The sequence below is a fragment of the Pogona vitticeps genome, chromosome 3 (assembly GCF_051106095.1).
Source record: "Pogona vitticeps strain Pit_001003342236 chromosome 3, PviZW2.1, whole genome shotgun sequence".
Lineage (NCBI taxonomy): Eukaryota > Metazoa > Chordata > Lepidosauria > Squamata > Agamidae > Pogona > Pogona vitticeps.
The window spans coordinates 24,647,401-24,669,804 of record NC_135785.1 but is presented as its reverse complement, the minus strand read 5'-3'; positions in this window follow the sequence as shown (position 1 = coordinate 24,669,804).

The following is a 22,404-nucleotide window of genomic DNA, read 5'->3' as shown; positions in this document are numbered from 1 at the left end:
AATATATACAAATGTTATCACGGCAAGATATTATTACTCTAATTTAAATGGGAAAACACTACTACCCATTATATTGTGCAAGACTGTCACTAGGTAACCACCTTGAAATGCAACACTGAGTTAAAGATGGGATGTAAATCAAATAAAATGTATCAAATAAATAAGGCACAGTGTTTAAAAACTCTCTAAAATGCCCTGTGCATTTTTGCAGCTTACTGAAAATGAATATATAGAGCAAGAAAATACACAGAGGTAACTGTAATTTCATTGAAATATCTTGTTAGGCAATAATCAGCTATTTCAGAAGAATGACCTGAACACTGCTTTCAGAATGTCTGCTTTTAGGAACTTCACATCAGAAGTTCATACAGAACCGATATGGTATGCCATATCTTTCCTGCCATGCATCAGTAGATATATCGGCATGTGTGGTTTTCTTATTTTAAAAAACCCCACTTCCACCCATTTAACTTGAAAAATAAGAGATAGTTAATCAGAGAAATTTACTAGTCAAAGCCTCTAACTTTTCCTGCTCAGCACAGGAAACTCACTGGAGGATACACACATCACCAATACAGAGGACATGCATCATCAACAAAGATAGCTCTTCAGACAGAGGACTGTGCTCCCTAAATAAATATATATGGTCACTTTGCATGTAGCTCTCCAGATGTTATTGAACTACAGCTCCTGGCTAGAGCTGATGGGAACTACAGACCAACAACATCTGGAGGTGTACTTGTTCCCCAACCATGCCGTAAAGGAATATTATTCTGTCACCAGTCTGTAGCTCAGGTTAAATAAAAATTTAAAATAATTAGAATAAAGAACAGCAAGCGCTTTAAAACAAGTGAATAAAAACAGACAAATCAATGCCAATAAACTGTTCAAGATAGTAATTAATTAATAGTAATTAATTTAAAAAGAAGGGCTTATTGACTCATGTTGATGAGGGAACTAACCTTTAAGCAAATCAGACAGGTTGTCTTTAATGCAGGAGTGATTAAAATCTGGAACATTAGCATGAGGTCTACAACTCAGCTGCAGGGTCGTGAAGGAGCCAACTTTGTGAATAGATAGAGGGGAAAAAAGAACAGGCAATCCATATGGGAGATCTTTTCTCCCACCTGCCATAGAATTTTTTTCCAATCCTGCACTGCTTATATGTGGTGTGTCATCCTTATTGTTCTTGTCTGTACATGACCCGATAATGAAGATGGGAATCATCAAAGAAGTTACAGGTTTGCAATAAACTGAGGTGACCAGGTGCAAATTGAGAAATAATTATATCTTAATATATTTCAATGTTTATTTATTTTATCATTCATTTCGGCCATAGCAAAAGGGTACAAATCACAGAGATCCAAAGTAAACAGCTAGAAAGAGATAAAGACGTTTCAATAGTAAAATATAAAGCAAAAAAAAAAGCAAAGCAAAGCGTGCTGCTTATATACCGCCTCATAATGCTTCAAGCACTCTCTGGGCGGTTTACAAGTTAATTATGCAGGCTACACATTGCCCCCCCCCCCCCAGCAAGCTGGGTACTCATTTTACTGACCTCGGAAGGATAGAAGGCTGAGTCAACCTTGAGCCGGCTACCTGGGATTTGAACCCCAGGTCGTGAGCACAGTTTTGGCTGCAGTATAGCGGTTTAAAATATAATTATAACAAATAATTATATTTTAATACAAATTCAATATATCTCTAACAGGGACGAGTATTTAAGGTTTCTGCTTTCATTTTGCACCTTGTGGCATATTGATTAAGCTGCTGTAATGCAGCCCAAATTGTGCTCATGACCTGGGATTCAATCCCAGGTAGCCGGCTCGAGGTTGACTCAGCTTTCTGAGGCTTGATGAAAATGTCTTCAAACTGATGACTGCATCTGCCTCCCAGCCCCCACTGATGGAAGTCAACCCCTGAGACCCTGGACAAACTGGTGCTCATCTCTGCTCTGGGGAGCTAAAAATGAATTACCAACCTCTGCTTTAAAGTGGGGGTGGCAACTTTGAAAGTTCCGGGAGCCAATTTTTTGTATCCATCCTCATGAGAAAGAACCAATGAATTTTACTAGGATGGGCAAACACATCCACACCCATTTCAAACAACCATTGTGCTTGCTTTGCAGCACTGTCGTTATCTGCCACCAGATTTTTGGCATGGACAACCACTGCAAGCTGGTTCTAATCGGTTTTCTCTACCTGTCACAAAATATTGAGAGCAAAACAGCAACAGAACATTTAAAGCAAAGGTAGACCGCCACGGCAGTCCCCAGGGCCAATTTTCTGGGATCTTCTGGGACCACATTTCTTTTCCAAAAATGAATAGAAATAAAGGGGAGGGGGCCAAACTTTGGAAAGGGGATGTTTTGAGAGGAGGTAGACAGTGTAGGGGAACCTGCAACTGGTGTAAAAGGTGAATTGTTGATCCTGGAGACTGAGGAGCAATTCATTTTTCTTTATTGAGGAAACCTTCCCCGCCCCGAGGGGAGGGATATCTGAAAGTGGCAGGGCTGCAAAAACAGGTCTGAGCAGTGCACATCTTTTCAGGATGACATTTTGCATACCCTTGATTTAACACAACGTCCTTGTGAGGGGTCCCCAGTTACTGTTGCAATTTGGATGCATAGTTTTTAGGGAGTCTCAGAGGGCCTGGGATGGTCTTGGGGTACACGTTTATCAAGTGTCCCACAGGTCAACAGGTCAAATGATTCCCACTCTTGCTTGAAAGCACCAGTATTTTGAATTGTGCTCAGAAATGGACTGGACGCTGTACTTTGTGTAAAGATTTTTAAAGATATAGTAACAGTCACAGCCCTCACAAAAACAACACAAATACATTTCTCAGAAGGAAGCAGCTCAAAGAAGACAGCCTTTCCCCACTCCCTTGCGGGTGAAAGAGGGTTTGAGAGAGGGACATTTCCTGCTTTGAATTATAAAGAAAGGAATGTAGCTTTAACATCTATTCCCTCTTTATCCCTAAGTTTCACAATGTTTTGCAAGTCTTTTAAAACCCACTTCTTCCTCCCAATACTGTGCAAAAGAGAGAAGAAAAATAAAAGGCAAGAACTGAAGAGGGAAAGATATGCAGGGAAATAAGGAAAAGTGAGTAAAGGAGGGAAAGGAAAAGGGAAAGAGAAGAGACACCACTTTTATTCTTTTTTAAAAGAAGAACAAGTGGGGGATTGCCCCAAGAAACAGTAGAGAAAATGAATCATCATCATCATCATCGTCGTCGTTGTTTGTTTGTTTGTTTGTTTGTTTGTTTGTTTGTATGCCGCCCACACTACCTAAAGTTCTCTGGACGACTTACAACAATTTAAATACAATAAAAAGATAAAACTATTAAAATACAATTAAAATGCAGTGCTCTAAAGTTGCAACCAGGACCCACAATCGATATTATTACAACTAAAAATCATCTGGAACAGGAAAGTTTTGACCTGGCGCCAAAACGACATCAACGTCGGCGCTAGACACATCTCACTTGGGATGGTGTTCCATAGTCTGGGGGAGGCTGCCGAAAAGGCCCAATACAAAATTAAAGAGTAGTGTAGCTTCCTGTAATGACACTCCCATTTTAGAATCTTAGAATTGTAGAGCTGAAAGGGATAACATTTACCATGTCCAACCCTTTGCCAAAACCAGAAATCCATAAATAAAACATCCCAGACCAGTGGCCATATAAACATTGTTTGAAAACCTCCAATGAAGAAGAGTCCAGCCCCCTCCATGGCAGTGCATTTCACTGTCAAATAGTTATTTCTAGGTGAAACCGCTTTTTTTGTAATTTAAATCCATAGCTCCATCTTTCCTGTGACAGTCCTTCAGATATTTGAAGACAGCTATCCTATCTCTCAGTCTTCTGAAACACATATGCTACTTCCATTGTTACTCATAGGGCTTGGTTTCCAGAATTTTTCCCATCCTGATCGCCTTCCTTTGGACATATTCCATCTTAACAAAATCCTTTGTAAGCTGAAGTTCTGGGAACTGCTTGCAGTATTCCAGATAAGATCTGACCAAAGCACAGTAGAGTAGTATGATTACTTCCCTTGATCTGGACACTCTACTTCTGTAGATGAAACTGAGTATTGCATTTGCCTTTTGTCCACTGCATCCCTTTTGACTGATGTTATGTGGTCTCCTAAGACCAGGGACGTGGTAGCGCTGTGGGCTAAACCGCAGAAGCCTGTGCTGCAGGGCCAGAAGACCAGCAGTCGTAAGTTCGAATCCACAAGACAGAATGAGCACCCGTCGCCTGTCCCAGCTCCCGCCAACCTAGCGGTTCAAAAGCATGCAAATGCGAGTAGATAAATAGGTACCACCTCGGTGGGAAGGTAAACAGCGTCCGTGTCTAAATCACACTGGCCATGTGACCATGGAAGGATTGTCTTCGGACAAACGCTGGCTCTATGGCTTGAAGAGCGGGATGAGCGCCGCCCCCTAGAGTCGGACACGACTGGACCTTTACCTTTACCTAAGACCCCCTAGCTCATTTTCACATATATTACTGCCGAAAACCAGCTTTCACCCATCTTGTTTCTCTGCATTTGGTTGTTCCAACAAAAATGCAGACCTTGACATTTTTTCCAGCTGAAACACTTTTTTTTAATTTCTGGCTCACTCCTTCAATCTGTTTAGATCAGTGGTCCCCAACATTGGGTCTCCAGATGTTCTTGGACTACAACTCCCAGAAGCCTTCACCACCACCTCTGTTGGCCAGGATTTCTGGGAGCTGAAGTCCAAGAACATCTGGAGGCCCAAGGTTGAGGACCACTGGTTTAGATCATCATGAATCCTGAACATTAGCTTACCTTCCAGTTTGATGTCCTCTGTAAATTCGTTGAGCACTTTCTCCTCCACACCTTCATCCAAGGAATTTGTAAAGATGCCGAAAATTATTGAGCTCAAGACAAAGTCCTAAGGCAGTGATGGCGAACCTATGGCATACATGCCACAGCTGGCATGCAGAGCCCTTTCTGTGGGCACGTGAGCCTGTAGATGAAACTGAGTATTGCTCTCCCCCCCCCCACAGTAAAATCTGAGGGAGCAGCTGCAGCCGCAGTGCTGGCACTTCGACAGGCGGTGGGCCAGGATCCGGAGCAGCTGGCACTGGCAGCAGATCCGGAGTGGGGTTTCGAGCCACCTCCATGCCCAGCATTCCCCTTTCTGCCACCATTTCTGGTTCTGCCACCACCACTTCCAGTTCCGCCACTGCCTTCTGCCTGCTGGGTTTTTTTCCCAGTTTGGGCACGCGAGCCCAAAAGGGCTCTCCATGACTGCCCTAAGGCAACTCACTCATCACTTCTCTCCAGGATAATGAGGAACTGTCGGTGAAAACTCTTTGGGTACACCGACCAGCCAACTACAATTCCACTTAACTGTAGCATTATCCTGCCCATATTTATATAATTGTAATGATAATAATAATCTTAGAATTGCAAAGCTGCAATGGACCTTATGCATCATCGAGTCCAGCCCCTGTCAAGGGGCACAGTGGGGAACCAAACTCCCAACCTCCAGAAACCACTGAGCAATCCAACAGTCTGGCTTCAATGATATCATGAAGAACTGTGCCAAAAGCCTTGCTGAAATCAAGATACAGTATATTAACAGCATTCCCCTCATCTACTTCTCTTTGAATCTCTTTGAGTGGTGGGACTCATAAATAAGAACAATGAGTCTGCTTATAGAAAGGAAGTACAAAGATTGATACTATGGTGTAAAGAAAATCATCTCACACTTAACATCAAAAAAACTAAAGAACTCATAATTGATTTTAGGAGGAAGAGAAATGTACATTTACCACTGTGAGGAAGTGGAGAGAGTTGGTAGTTTTAAATTTCTGGGTACTTACATCTCAGAGGACCTCTCATGGACTATAAATGCCAACATGCTAATAAAGAAGGCACAGAAGAGGCTGTATTTCCTGAGAATGCTCGGGAAGTTAAATTTATCACAGCATTTACTTCTGTCCTACTACCGTAGCACCATTGAGAGTGTCCTAACTTATCGCATTCTGGCATGGTTTGGGAGTAGCTCTGTAGCGGACAAAAAAGCTCTACAGAGAACCATTAAAATTGCCCAGAATATCATCGGGCTCCAGCTACCAACCCTGGATGACATCTTCACATCCCGCTGTCTGAGGAAGTCACACAGCATCCTGAGAGACTCTTCCCATCCTGCTTATAACTTTTTTGAACTGTTACCGTCTGGCAGAAGATATAGAACAATTAAGACTCGGACCACACGTTTTCTAAATAATTCTTATCCTAGAGCTATAATTGCAATTAATAATGAGCTTAAAGACCACCAGTAGTGAATAATTAGTTGGACTGTGTTACTTGGCCTGAGGTGTAGATGTTTGTATTTTTAGTGGGGGACTTTTAGTGGGTGGGGAGTGTTTGGGGAATGTTATGTGTGTGCATGTGTCTGGTCTCTGGGTGTCTGTGTATTTCGTTGTATGGGTATACTGTGTATATACTTACAATGACAATAAATTATATTATTGTTGTTGTTGTTGTTGTTGTTGTTGTTGTTGTTGTTGTTATTATTATTATTATTATTATTATTATTATTATTATTATTATTATTATTATTATTATTATTATTATTATTATAAAGAGGTAACATTAAAATTAGTCTAGCATGACTTGCTTGGTTTTTTGTTTTGTTTTTGTTTTTTAGAAAACCATGCTGTGACTTAGAAATCACAGCACTTCTTTTCTAAAGACTGAAATGGCTTTGATTATCATTTGATCATTTCATGGTTCTGAAAAAAAAATCCATTCTAGGAACTTTATGGGTTCTGTTCCTAAATCTACGCCTTTTTCCATATCATCCTTAAAAGGCTCACATTTGTCATTCCTTCTAACAATTGCTTGCTCGTCATAACTCATCAATACATACCAGTGTAAACTAAAAAGGGTGTTTTAAACTTTCCAGTAAGCTATTAAAACCTAATTAAGAACCTATTAAAGATTAAAACATGTTAGAAGTTTAAATGTTTTCATTGCTCCTTTGGAAAGACTCATGGCATGGGAATTCTACCGGCTGCCGATCACAGAAGTTGGCTTGGAAATGAATAGCTATTATTGGAATCATCTGTGTAATAATGTAAGTTTGGCTAAGCAGCAAGCTAACTGGCTCCAGAAAAATTCGAACAAAGCAAGCAATAGTGGAGGAGGGACAGGATTTCTTCCCCATCCCTAGAAATGGATTACAAAGAAGGGGAAGCCCTAAACTCCAAACCTATTATGATCTTTGAAAAATACACACGCATCCTATCAAAATGAGGATGAAAGCAGCCTTTCTCAGTCTGCAATTTCAAGGACAAGAAGCCTCACGAGTGGGATGAAATCTACACCCTGGACTAGTGCAACCATTGTATTTGTATCAACCAACATTCTTCTGTTAAATGTATTCGCGAAGACTTTCACGGCCGGGATCTAATGGTTGTTGTGGGTTTTTCGGGCTCTTTGGCCATGTTCTGAAGGTTGTTCTTCCTAACGTTTTGCCAGTCTCTGTGGCCGGCATCTTCAGAGGACAGGACCAGAGCACAGAGTGCTGTCCTCTGAAGATGCCGGCCACAGAGACTGGCGAAAAGTTAGGAAAAATAACCTTCAGAACATGGCCAAAGAGCCCGAAAAACCCACAACAACCATTCTTCTGTCTGCTTCCATGCTGTTTACTTTACACTATGAGGTCCACCAGAGCAGGAACTTGCCTATGTTGCCAGTATAACTCAAAAAAAAAATCAGTATGATGGGAAAAAAACCTAGCTGCTTCTCTTGAAAACTCCAACTCCTAAGCTCTAGGGTTGGAGTTTAAAGATCAGCCTCACTGGAACTCTAATAATCACTTATTAGACTAATTGTGTTTTAGAATTATCTTATTGTTGTTTAAAGCAGCGTCACTGAGTTTCCATTACAGTCAGGATTGACCGTGTGTACAAGTGTGGCATGGACAACTGCTACTCTTTTGTGAGGGCTTTGATTAGGTAGGTCAAAGTAGCACTAGGGGCTATTTTTCTCCCTCCACCCATGCTGGGTTTTTTTTTCTCCTTTCATTTATTTTTTTAATGCTTGCTGCTGGCCTTTATTTGCAGCACCATTTATTTTCTAACTGGAGCTGCCTGTGTGTTTTACAGAGTGGGCGAGTGTCAAATGTGCAGGATTTTGATTTTGATTTGGCAATGGGTGGACTATGGCAAGCCATGTTACTGACTGGGAACATTTCGGGACATCTGCCCTAGTATATATTTTCTCATCACCTTTACTGTTCGGTGCTCTGCAAGGCTGCCACCGAGGACAATCAGTTGACTAGATGGGCGGGATATAAATTCAATAAATAAATAAATAAATAAATAAATAAATAAATAAATAAATAAATAAATAAATAAATAAATAAATAAATAAATAAATAAATAAATAAATATTGCTTGTTGCTTTTCTCTGTGCTACAGGGCTGACAATTCACTTACTGCTGACGTTAAGGGGATCCTTTCCTTTTTTTTTCTTGCGATGGATGTGTATGTGTGTGTTCCAAATTGGCTGGGTGTGACACGTGCTGCACTCTGATTTGGGCTAGATAGGTAGTGGGCACTTCTGGGCAAAGCAGGGCAATGATTGGGAACATTAAGGGAATATCTTCCCAAAATTGGTTTCCCGGAGCGCAGCTCCTTTTGAGGGGAAGGGTGACAGAAGGAAGGACAAAAATATGCCAGCAAGGACATGGAACATGGCTTACAAAGTGAAGGTGCACCACATTCTAAAAGTTGATGGTGCTGCATAGTGCCTCTCCACCCCAACCCCTAATTTTCCACATGTTCTGGTGTTTTTCATCCTAGTCTAGTAACATACAAACACATGCAAATATCTGAAGAAACCCAAGAACAAATCAGTTCAGGCTACCTCCAAATCAGCTCAGAACAGGTTGGTATCGATTTATATGGCAAATATGTAGGTAAAAATCAGCACAGATCGTATTCACACCCCTAATCTGAACATGGAGATCAATGGTGAGGCAAAGTCATTCTTTATGTTTCCAACATATGCTTTTAATCTCTAGGTCTGAGTTCCTAGTCTGAACTCCAAACCAAGGTCTAGAATTTAGTGATAGCAACAGCAAATTCCAGACATGGAATTGATTATCTTGACCAATAATGCCCACTAAGAATGTCCACTTGAATTCAGTAAGTCTTACTTTTTAATAGACACATATAACACTGTACTGTGACTCTAACTGTGGGATAGATTCTACCACGTGTTTGTAGCAGAGCTGAAAAATGTCACTTTTTTCAGAGTATAACTGTATCGTAAGGAGATGAAATGAACTGGGGAAGAGATACGTGTATTGTGAGTCAAATGACTGTAACAAGTATTTCGTTGATTAATTATTTTTTCTTTTACTCAGATGTGTGTTCTAAATATTTAGATGTAGAAAATGAATTACATTTTAGGAAAGAGGAAGGGGGATTACTGTGTGGCAAGCTGTCAGGTTGACTGCTGTTTTGACACATTATCTGATAAGCATGAACAGCATTTTGCTGGAATCAGATGCAAGCTCTCTTTTACTCATCTGAAAGTACCAGCCAAATAACAACAAACAACAACAGGGGGGTCACAGCAGGTCATAGTCTAACATCAAAACCAAAATCAAACCCTATCAGTTCCACCGTGACAGGAAGCCTCCGGTTGTAAATCTTTAAAGAAAAGACGACAAAGAAAATGACATGAATATTGGAAGAAGTATTGTCAGAGATTTCAAAAGGTTGGGCTTAATGCTTCCTTCTTACTTCAGAATTTGAAATAATATCATTAAACTTCTTGTAAATTTAGGATGCAGCTACATTAGCAACAGGGAGCTAATTAGTGTGGACCACTTTGGAACGGGTCAGGCTTGATTAGAGCGACCTAATCAAGCCTAACAGTTCACACAGAAATTGCTCCTGCAGCTCATTTTTTGCCTTCTCTTAAAGGGCCAACTGAGAAACTGCCTGAAGCCAAATCCATCATCATGAAATCAACAGTGGACATCATTTAGGATGAGGTTAATAATAATAATAATAATAATAATAATAATAATAATAATAATAATAATAATAATAATAATAATAATAATAATAATAATAATAATAATAATAATAATAATAATAATAATAATAATAATAATAATAATAATAATAATAAAGTGGTTCAGTGCATCAGCAATAGTCCATTGCATGGTCTTTTCCCTCCATTTCCCTTGCCCCTCTTCTGAGGAGCAGAGGAAGTAATTAATTTGCCAATATCCTGAAGGCTTGCTTTGGACTAGTTCCAGCAATCACATGTGCTGTAACCAATCCAAAGTAGAGCAATCTTAACCACACCAAAACAAAAACAAAAAAAAACAGAAGCCTCTGAAAAGGACTCAGACAGGTAAGGATAGAACCACCCTGGAGTCTCCTTTGCTCCAATAAAGACATTGTCTGATTGCTGTCTTTAAGAGTGAACCAGCCTGTTCCTGCTAAACACCCATGTAGTCAGCCTCTTACTGAGCTGAGTAAACTAGTATATCAGACTTCGAAGCTCAGTACTGGCACAGAATGGGAAAGGTAGGACCTGCAACAAAGCATTGCAGCGTATCTTTGCCATCTAAGAAAAGTGCTCCGATTCAGATTTCCAACTAGTTAGACATGTCCTTCTCTAGCAAGCAATTCTATTTCTTACCCACCCAATCCCATTTGTTACTGCTCTTTTCCATTTGATACTCAATAGTCCACAGCTCATGAGCATGCTTTGTCCTCATTGGGAAGCTCATGGGTTGCCCCATTTTATTTGCATATAAGTGAACCTCAACATGCTTCTGTCGCTCTCTTGTTTCTCAGCAGTCTTGCTTGGCCTCCAGAACTCTCAGCACTCAACCAATTCTCTGTTAGAGGGAATGATAGAGATGTTCAACCTCAATCCTTGAGATTGGGGGACAGCATTAATCCTCTAGTTTGATCATGACTAGAGATGGGGACAAATAAAAAATGGTGATTCATTTTGATCTGTTATTCGTCAAGGTTAACGGATCAACAAATGCGAATATATGAATATTCTTTGATGAATCGATAGATCAATCCATCTATTCATCTTCACATTAAATGGCTATAACACTGGCCCCCAACCACCTAGAGACATCGTATTTGCAGGGAAGCTTCCGCAGATGCATTTCTACAACTCCTGAAAGTTTGGTGAACATTGGATCATGGACCCCCGAGTTATACAGTCAAAATGAGGACCCCCAGGAAAGCTCACCCCAGATACATAGAGAATCCAGAATCACAAGGGAGCTTCCTGTGTCTTTTCCCAACATGCCTGCCAACTTTGGTGAAGATTGGATATCGGACATCCGAGTTATTCACCCACAAATTGTGTCATCTCAGGAGAGTTTACCACATGGCACAGAAGCCCATTCTGCCTACCTGCCACCAATCACCTGATCAGAAGCAAATGGACAGCCACCCCAACAACCTACCCCCACACTCCCTTCCTTTCCCTACCTTAGCCCCCACCCCACTCCCACCGACACCCCCTTACCTTAATAGCTGCTGCCGAGATCTCCATCAGGTCTTTGCAGCCACAAGGTGTAAAAAGGGGGACTGGCTGCCCTTTGCAAAGATGGCGGCTGTGGCTTCATTTGGGGTAGGGAAGCTGCAGCTGCCATCTTGGCAAAGGGCAGCCAGTCTCCATTTTTACATGCGTGGCTGCGAGACCAGAAGACCTCGGCAGCAGCAATTAAGGTAAGAGGGTGTTGGTGGGGTTGAGGTGTGGTGGCATGGGGCCTAAGGTAGGCAAAGGAGGGGTAGGCTGTAGTATTGGGTGGCTGTGTGGGGGGGGTGGCTGCCTTTCTGCTGGTAGGCAGAATGGTGTTTTTGTTTTGTTTTTTAATACAAAGGACGAATAAAAACAGGTAAATATTTGTCCCGTCATATTTGTGGGGGTCTCTGGAACCCACAAATACGGATCGATGAATATTTAACGAATTGGCTACATTCATCAGAAAAAGCGATCCATTTTTATATTTGTCCCCATCTCTAATCAAGACATACATTTCCAGAATCTAGTTTTTCCATATATATTGTTTCCAAGTAATTGTAGAGTCTTCAACTTAAGTGATCTAAATTTGATTGTCTCCACTGCATCACTAAGAAAGATTTGTAAGTCTGATTCACAAACTGCAAAGAGAATGCTATAATAATATTTTACTAAACTGTAACCTGTGTTTTATTTTACGGTTAGGAACAGTATAGGAAACACGTGTGTAAACATCATTTGCTGTAAAAGATGCATTCCATCAACAATCATGCAAACATTTAACATTTGTAGCTGGTAATGAAAACTGAAATAAGAATAACAGATTTACAGATGTGTGTTTGTAAAGGCTTAATCATTAGCAGTTTTGAAAGTGTTTAATGTGCAACATGACAATGCAAGACATTTCATCTAAACCAAATGAGAAAACAAGATCAAGATGTTTAAAGAAGGCCTGGGTCATTACTTTTTATTAAAGCACAATTGGTTTTTATAGAAAACATATAGACAATCAAAAGAATACAAAAATGTACACAGGCATAGGTACCTTTCAATGCAGGTAAACAAGTTTCTCTCCTTTTTTTAATGATCACATTTTGTCCCTTTGCTTGAACTCAACCATCTAGCTCCAGTTCACGTGCTTATTCCTGTAACTTGCATCTTCTGCAAAGCTTCCAGATAATCTCATCCAAATCAATGAACTGTCCAAAACAGAAGATACATACTGAAGTTTCATGTAAGGAGTGTTAACTGAGACCACTTGAGGACTCAGAAGGGGGGTTCCTCACCTCAGTGTTTCAGAAAGTACACCCCCTCCCTGTCAGAGCCAGTTATGATTTAATTCAGTGGAAGAGATCATGTCTCACATGAAAAGGGCCCCAATTTTTCTCTCTGGCATCTCCAGTAAGGTGAGAAAGACTGAAACTCAGCAATGTGACCACTAATTAGTGTAGATTCATTCAGTATTTGGCAGCTTCCTATGTATGAAAGTACACAACTAGCCCAGGGTATCAGAGCAAGGTGACTACTGTATAAGTATTTCTTCTGTACGTGGCAGGAGGTCAGTTAACCTAAAGTATGTGGGGTAACCTAATCAGGTCAGTTCTAAGGATTTATTTATCTACCAAATATCTCTAATGATTTAGAAATACTTGGTAAATAAGTAAAACTTACCAAGACTAATAAGACAAGCATATCAGGCTTCAAGCTGCCATTGATAACAACCAAGATTCTTCCAGTACTTTAAAGATTAACCCCGTTTTACTTGGCATACATATTTGTGAACTACACCACATTTCATCATATGCAAAAAATGTGATTGCTTTTAAACTTGCCCAGGTCAAATAGAAAGCTTAATTACTGTATATTTTAAAGCTACTACTCCTTCTCTTCAGCATCCAGTGTTCTCAGGGAAACTAATACACCCAAAGGCTCTTTCCCCATTCCTTTTACACTCACAATAGACCAGTGAGATTATTTAGAGCTAAGGCACTATCATCCATAACCTGGTTGATAAGAAGGTCTTCCTGTTCTCTGTCAAGTCTCACAGGGAAGGATACTCTGAGTTGTGAGGTCACCCTCAAGAACACTCCTTTTTATATATTTCATCATATGGATTTTGACTGCTTTGTGGATTTAAGAATTCTGGTTGCACTGCTATATATATTTAACTGGGAATAAAGGCTCAGTTAAGCAGGTATTTGTTCCCCTGTTTGGTCTGCTGTGGGATGGGTTGGTTTGCTCTTTTCCCCCTCAATCACATTATGTAATTGTTGGAGTGAACCAGACCCCAGAGTGGTCATCTCCACACCTTTCTGAGGCTCTGTCAGGGGCTTCCACTTTTTTGGTGCATGTAGGTTTGCTCTGTTGTGTCCGTTTCTAGTATGCGTGATTGCTGGGAACAGACCAAAACGGAGTCTTCGCTGCTCTCAAGGCTACTTCTGGTTTGAATTTCTGATATTGTGAAATGGCTTAATAAGCAAGCCACTTCAGGATATTGGCAAATTGAACCCTTCGGCTGCTCCTACGGAGGAGGTGCATCCCAAATGGCATATCGCACCTCCACCCAACTCCAAGCAACTCTACTTAGCCCTCACCAGCTCACTCCAAAAGAGTCAATGTAAATGAGGCCTACGTTCTATTTAAATGCAATAAAAGATTAGTACAGAATACACACACATGGGACAGTGGCCTTGTGAGCATGCGCTTTCTGAAATGTAAGGTGTTGCAATAGAATGCAGGAGCACTATATTTAAGTGTTGAGATGCTCAAAAATGCACAACAAAACAAAAATAACAGGAAATAACATTACGGCTTTGTATAAATATGTAGAAGGTATTTATTCCGTGAATAGTAAAAAAACAGAAATGTAAGATGAATATAAGGGCCTACAATTTCAACTCGATGAAATGAACAGCAATGTGCACTCCTGCCTATGCCTCCTGTGATACAAGACTCTGTGTTTTATTGATTGAGGTGAACAAGATTACTCTCTGATCACATTAGCTACTGATATTATTTTTTTAAAAGTTGCAGAAGAGTTACAACTGATGATATAAACAGAGTTATTGTACTAGTTCGGTGACATTTTGAGGCCTGATGCTTGCAGGGCTTCCTTTCCATGCATGTTGGTGTTTGCATTTGTTTTGGTTTTGCGTCTGTGTGATCAGTAACAGTCACAAGAGATAATATCCATCTTTCATACAACTAGACACGTTGGCATAATTTCTTCCAGTGAAACGTTAAACCTGGGGAAATATAGCAATTAAATGTGTTAGCGAGATGTAGAATGAAAGAGAAGACCACAGTCACTAATGGATAAATGCCTTCCATTGTCTTCCCTTTCTTTCCAAAATGAAGCAAAAGCACTAATATCCTTCATGTGTTTTAGTGGAAAATATGCTTACAAAGATCACTAGAACCTTTTTAGTGCATGGCTATATACAAAATAAGCTGTCCCAGTTTCTGAAAGAGAGCAGATTTGTATATGCACCTAAAAAAAACTAATAATATTCATGAAGACTTTCTGGAATGTAAGCTTGCAGCATTTATACAATAATTCAATCTAATTGTGTAAGCAGGTTGAAAAATGGCTGTCTCTCTGATGGTTTACTGAGCAAAATAGCTGGCTATGAAGGCTTCCTTGGTGACATCTAATGTTTCAGGTTTTTAAAAATATTGTATAAAGGCTGAGATTTATTTCCTAAGATGTTTCATTAATGGTTGTGGCAGGCAGCTGGCCTGAGGTTTGACACACAATAAAATCCATGTCAAGAATATTAAAGATAGTGCAAAAGATAACTATGAATTTACATTCAAACAGGCTTTTGACAAAGCCATTGCAACAGGCTCCTAATCAGGTCTTGAGACCTTGCCTGCCCTCTCTTTAAACCCGTGATCTTGAAAAGGAGCTTTAAATTGGAAATTATTACACATTAAAACCTCAACATGGGCTGGATCGAAGCGGATCGATATCTTGCCGAGCACAATAAATCAGCTTTCTGCTCTGCGGTTACTGTTTGCTGAACATATTTAAATTTTCTTGTAACAAATTAATTCCAACATTTTCTCTTGATTGAATTAGGGCAAGTGTTGGAGCTGTCACAAGTATTTCACTGCTTCAGGGAGACAAATTGCTCGTCTGGACATGGGTAACAAGCCAAAGTGTTGAGTCCCTGATAATCTTTCCACTAATTCTCCATTACAGCAAAATGAAGCCATAAATCACCATGACAGCTGATCGATGTAAACATTGTTTCCGCCATGATTGCCAGAGCTCCCTGCGGAGTTACTGTCCGCTTACAATTCGCTGAAATTACTCCCAGTGCAGCCTCCCTGGAAACTAAGTGAGCCTTAGAACCAAAGTCACTCCTGTCTAAAAAGTAACCATCTCATTTCAGATCTCAGCCTCACTTACAAAATAGCAAATATTAATCAAAATGCCCTATTTAGCTACAGGCGAGGTAATCTTTTAAAGCTAAGAACTGTTCCTTGGGCAATCATTCTTGCAGCATGGGAGGAAAAAAATGAAATTTTAAACCCCTATTTTATAAAATATATTTGTGGAAATGTAACAGTGTCAGCTTCGAGTACTGTCATTTTCTTTTAGCTAACTAGTGGCAACTTGGATGAAATTACTTGACCCTTTATCGAGTTCTTCTAATGTGTTCTAAAAAAGAAATTAAACCACCTTCTGCCTTGCCCTATGGCAGCTATCCATGCACATTTAATTCTAGAAAAGATGCATTAAATAGTTCTCTGCAGAACTGTTACACATACAGATCCGAGCATGAAGGTAATCTGTCTGCATAATGCTAGACTTCCTCAGGTGTCTTCCAATATTTTAGTGAACAAGGAAGAATGTTGTCCTGATGATGCTGAATGGGTATTAAAAATAGAAGCAATCTGAATTAAAAAGTTAACGTTTTTCTTCAGGGGCAAGACAGTAATGGAAACAGAATACACCGTTCCATTCAAAATGAATACAATTTTTTTCTCTAGCAAATCTAAAGTAATGAGACCATAAACAGACATTGAGGTTATGCAGCAAGTTTTCAACTGTTATGTTTTGTGCTTGCTTTTGGGGAAGGGGCTTCCAAAACACTTCAGATCAGTGCTTTACTCAATTTTCTGCATGAAATTTTAATCTTTACTCTGGGAGCATGCTACCTTGATTAACTACACTTCAAGTTCCTTTATCTATGTGGATCATTTTGCATTATAAGAATCTCTCTCTCTCTCTCTCTCTCTCTCTCTTTCTCTCTGTGTGTGTGTCTGTGTGTGTGTGTATCTGTGTGTCTGTGTCTGTGTGTGTGTGTGTGTGTGTGTTATAATCACATATGTCTTTTAAATTCCAGTTCCACAAAACCAACAATTTCATAGAACTAGAATTAGACAACTGTTTTTGATATTTCTAATTTTCTGTTGGAGAAAAGCAAAAGTTGTGCCAGCAAATAATACAGACAATTACTATTCATGCAAGAAGCAGTCACATAATTTTCCACATGTGGAACCATGCAGAAGTGTTAACATAGTTCTACAGAGGATAGAGATAGGTGTGTGAGCAGGGACCACCCAAGATACTGTGGTTCCTAAGGCAAAAGAGAAGATGGCACCTGTCCATTCTTCTTAAAGAATGTTGTCAGTTGAAAATATTGTCAGTTGAATCTTACTTCAGCACTGGTGAATGGATATGAACTGCCAGAACATCAGAATCCAGCAGACTAAGTTCCCATAACAGCATGAAATAAGGATGTGAGAGCACAAGAGGCTGAGGAATCTGCCACTGTTGTCCACTTATGCAACATGTGAATGTTACCCCAGGCAGCTGCTTCATTTTTCCTAATGACAGGGTTGGCCTTGAGCATGAGAGGAACAGGACTAGAAACGCCTCACACTAAAGATTTCTCAGTCACTATATAGCCAGGTTTATATCCTTCACAGTTAGCAGTAGTCCTTGAAACGTACAGTTGGGGTTGCATCTGACAGTTTGCATCATGGAAATAATGTGCCCAGCTCATGCAATCTATGATAGTGTGGACACATCAGTACCTCCTTCTTTTGCACTGTTACAGTAGGGTGTATGTTAAGGACTGCAATGTCCATCTCCAAATAAACTTTACTTTGGATAGACTCTCCATTGCCACAATATCAGGGATTGCAAAGAGGCTCTGGCACATTCTCAAAAATTCTCATGTGGACTTGGGTGTCTCATGCACATTGACAGTATATCAGCCCTTAGCCTAATTTCCTGCAGGTGGGCATAGTCCACAGGGGGAGGGGGAGCAGTGAGAGCCCAAAGAGATTGAGTGATGGAAAGACAGGTTGCTAGGAAGGGGAGAGAGAGAGAAAGAGAGAAGGCTTCTGCAAGCAAGCAATTTAGGTCTCTAGCAAGGAGGAAGGGGGAAAAAAGCAGGAGATGAGTCAAAGTGGATAGAATGATAGAAAGAGGGGTGACAGAGACATGATTACTCAGAAAAAGAAGAGATGACACAGAGGGTGAAAGATAGGGTAGCGCAGAGGGAGTTATATGAGTTCCAGCAATGTCCACCCATGTTGTATCTGCTCCTGGCCACTGCCAATTAAAAAAAAACCTACTGTGTATCTCTCTCAAGAAATGCAGGGCTTAACAGAAAAAGGGTTCCTTACCACCCAATGCATCTCCTGACATGAAGGTACATGGATTAGCTTCCACTCTCAGAATTACAGTGGATTCATAAACTATGGACAACCACAGGGTCCGGTCGCTTTTCAACCCATGCAGTTTTAGAACCAGGATACTCTAGGTTTAAAATGGTATAGATCTGCAGCATGTCTCTCTGCAATGCAGGAGTAAGTATAGTGCAGTGTAAGCAGGGGAAATCTGTAATTGAAGGCTTCTGTCCATGTACCCCATAGCAATCTCACCCATTCTTTGAAGGTTTGTCAAAAATTAAAAATTACTTTTGCAAAATGCTGTCACACAGAGACTTCTGCTTAAGCTGTAAGGCATAAATTGACTTGGATTAATAAAAAGACATTGTCTTTTTATGTGGGCAAACGATAAAAAGATCCTTCTGATCAATGAGTATATTCAAACTTTAAAATACAAATGTATTTCTGCCACACTTTACCTTTCGGTGCCTCTTCTTTATTAAAAACCCCTCCTGGAAAGAATGCCTGTTTGAACAATAGATGAAAACAATCACAGTTACATTTTTCCCCTCTCCTGATTTTCAAAATAGTTTTGCCTCATGTATACTGTAGTGCCTCGATTTACGACCATAATCTGTTCCAGAAGATGGGCGTAACTGGAAGCATTCATTCTCATAGGAATGCATGGGAACACGATTAATCCATTCCAGCCAAAATAAATCACCAAAAAATAAAATAAAAATAAAATACAGTGGCGCCTCGCTTAGCGATGTTAATTCGTTCCCAAAAAATCGCTGCTAAATGAAAACATCGCTAAGCAAAATAAAAAAGCCCATAGAAACGCATTAAAACACGATTAATGCGTTCCTATGGGCTTAAAACTCACCTTAAGCAAAGATCCTCCATAGCGCCGCCATTTCCGGTGCCTCTAAAGCGAGGAATCTGTCCCAGAAAACAGCGGGTGGCCATTTTGTTTACCCAGCAGCCATTTTGAAACCGCCGATCAGCTGTGCGAAAATGGGGGCTTTGCGATGATCGCTTCCCCACAGGGACCATCGCAAAGCGATCGCTTTTGCGACCGCAAAAAATGCATCACAAAGTGATTTCATCTCTATATGGAACGATCGCTATGTGAGCCACCACTGTACTGCAAAACCCATAGGAACGCGCTGGGGCTGCAAAAACACAACAACCCAAAAATAAACAGAGCAAGCCCCATGCTGGGACTGCAAAAAAAAAAAAAAATCACCAAAAACAACAACACAGCACAGAAATATACCCCTCCAATCCAAAGCCACCCTCCAAAACCCACCCAGAACAGTCTTTAAAAAGCAAAAAGCAGCACCTTACCTTACTAGGCAGTCCCAAGCCTCCTCCAACGGCTCTGACTCTAACTGAGCGAGCAGCTGCCAGAGCTGGCCGGGGGTGCCCAACTCCTCCGGCACCGGCTCCAGCGACTGCTCACCAGGGCAGTCACATCAGGCCTCCGCACTCCTCGCCGCCCTCCTCAGGGCTGATGCCACCGCTGCTGCTGGGCCCCTGAGCAGCAGGTGGCTCGCCCACTGGTGGTGCCCGATGCTGCCTCCCACACCGGCGCTCCATGCCATGAAGGAGGAGGAGGCGGCACGAGAGGATCCTTCCTCCAGGAGCTGGGATTGGGGGCCCCTCCACTCCTGCGCCGAGGCTGAGGCCGAGGACTGGGACCCAGCAGCAGCAGCAGCGGCCCCACAGAGGGCAGCGAGGAGCGCCAAGAGAAGCCCCCGCCACCATCTCCCATGGCACTGCATTCCTTTCCCTAACCGCTGGAGCAAAAGAGCTACAAAGAAGCAGCCTCTTCTCCACCAACGGTTAGTACATTTGAATTTCTCACCCCTTTTCCCTGCCTTTTTTTGGTTGTAACTCAAAGTTCCGGCCACAAGTCAAAGCAAACTTTTGCAGCCGGAGCTGGTCGTAGGTCGAAATGGTCGTAAGTCAAGGCACCACTGTATTTGAGGGTATATTTATCACTGCATAATACTTTGTTTTGTAACCTCACCCAAGGCCTAATATATATCAATGCTTCCTTGGGCTGATACTACTTAAGCATCTGAGTCTCCCCCCCCCCCCAGGGTTCATTCACATAATATATATAATAAGGAAAGGAGCTTCAAGCATATAAAGAGTGAGAAGAATTACAGCCTCCTCCTAAATCAAGCAGGGCACACGAACTTGAACACATGTACACCCCCCAAAACATTAAATGTTTGTGAATTATGAATTATTTCTATTGCTATACCAGTGGTTCCCAGTCTTGGTTCACTCAGGTGTTCCTCGAGTGCAGTCCCTAGAAGCCTCCACCAACAGCTCTGCTAGCTGGAGTATCTGGGATTTACAGTCCAAAAACACCTGGTTGGGGACCGCTGATTTATACCAAGGATTTTAGGGCAGAGTTGCTGCATTTAAAGACAATTTCCCACATACAGACCTCAAATGGGGACTTTTATGTCATTCTTGGGACGTATATGTCATGCATATGTCTACAGAAGACAAGCCTCAAGCACAACCCAAGACATTTCACTACTTAAAATGAAGAATGAAATGGTGCCCCTTCCCAAGTCAAGTGGCCTGACAACTGGTTCTTTCTTAGATTAGGTTAGCCATTCCTCAGTTTCGAGAGACTATGGTAACGTGTTCTGTATGGAGGACTTGGAACAACATCTATTGTGGCTGAGAAGGCCAATTCGAGAGTGATAATCCCTTCCACACTGAAGGCAAATACAATCTGTCCCCTGTCCAGCTCCCTGATTTTGCTGCTTCCGGGACTGCCTCTTTGCCTTGGCTTGCTGGACAAGTGTCTCTTCAAATTGGAAGAGGCCATGATACACCACCTGCCTCCAGGCTGAATGCTCAGGTGCCAAGGTTTCCCATCTGTTGAGGTCCATTCCTAAGGCCTTCAGATCCCGCTTGCAGATATCCTTGCATCAGAGCTGTTTTTTTCTGCAACACCAGTAATGAAGAACATCCTGCACCACACTCAAGAGCTTATTGAGGGAGTGTAGAATAAGCTGCATGGCGTCCAGCTGTAGTCTCCAACAACATGCTGCAGCCTTTCAGAATCTGCTGCCTAAAGTACACGATGCTCTTCTATTTGAAGGTAATCAGCATTGGAGAGTTGTTTATCCCACCTGTTCACATTGTTTCCCAGAATGAGAGGATATACCATATTTTATTATTGATTTATTTGATTTCTGTCCTCTCTTTCTCCTAGAACTTGGACTCAAATTAGAACTATTTCTATTTAATTTATAGCAATATTTACTGCAAATTATATAGCCAGGTTAGAATATGCACATTTTATGCATGTAAAAAGTAAAGGAAGACCACGTATTGACATCAGCAAGACTCGCGATCAGAGAAACGTGGAGGAATTTGCCCAAGCGCTTGAGGAAACTCTACCAGGCCTGGCTGATGCAAATGCACCTGAACAATAGAAACATTTTAAAAATGCCATTTATAACACTGCTTTGTCCACATTTGGCAAGAAGACCAAAAAGATGGCAAACTGGTTTGAAGGCCATTTGGAGGAGTTGATGCCAGCCATCGAGGAAAAGAGGAGAGCTCTAGCAGCATACAAAGCCTGTCCTAGCAAGTACAACTTGCAGGTTCTTTGAGTTCTCATAGCAAAGTTCAACAGACTGCCAGGAGATATTCTAACGATTATTGGCTTCAGCTCTGCTCTCAGATACAGACAGCAGCAAACACAGGTAACATGAAGGGAATGTATGATGGTATCAAGCAGGCTTTATGTCCAATACAGAAGAAATCTGCTCCTTTGAAGTCTGCTACAGGCATGATTATCCAGGACCAAGTACAGCAGATGTAATGCTGGGTGCAGCACTACTCTGAGCTATACTGTATTCTAGAGGGAATGTAGTAACCAAAGAGGCATTAAATAACATCAAATGTCTGTCTGGAAGAGTTGGACAGCAAGCCAACTTTAGCAGAAATAAAAACGGCCTTGGATTCCCTCACCTCTGGCAAGACACCTGGGAAGAATAACATCCCTGTTGAAGTGCTGAAGTGCTATTAAGAGATCATCACCACTGAGCTGTATGAAATCTTTTGCCTTTGCTGGAGGGAAGGTGGAGTACCACAGGACATGAAGGATGCAAATATTGTCACATTGTATAAGAACATAGGCGACAGGTGCGACTGCAATAACTACCGTGACG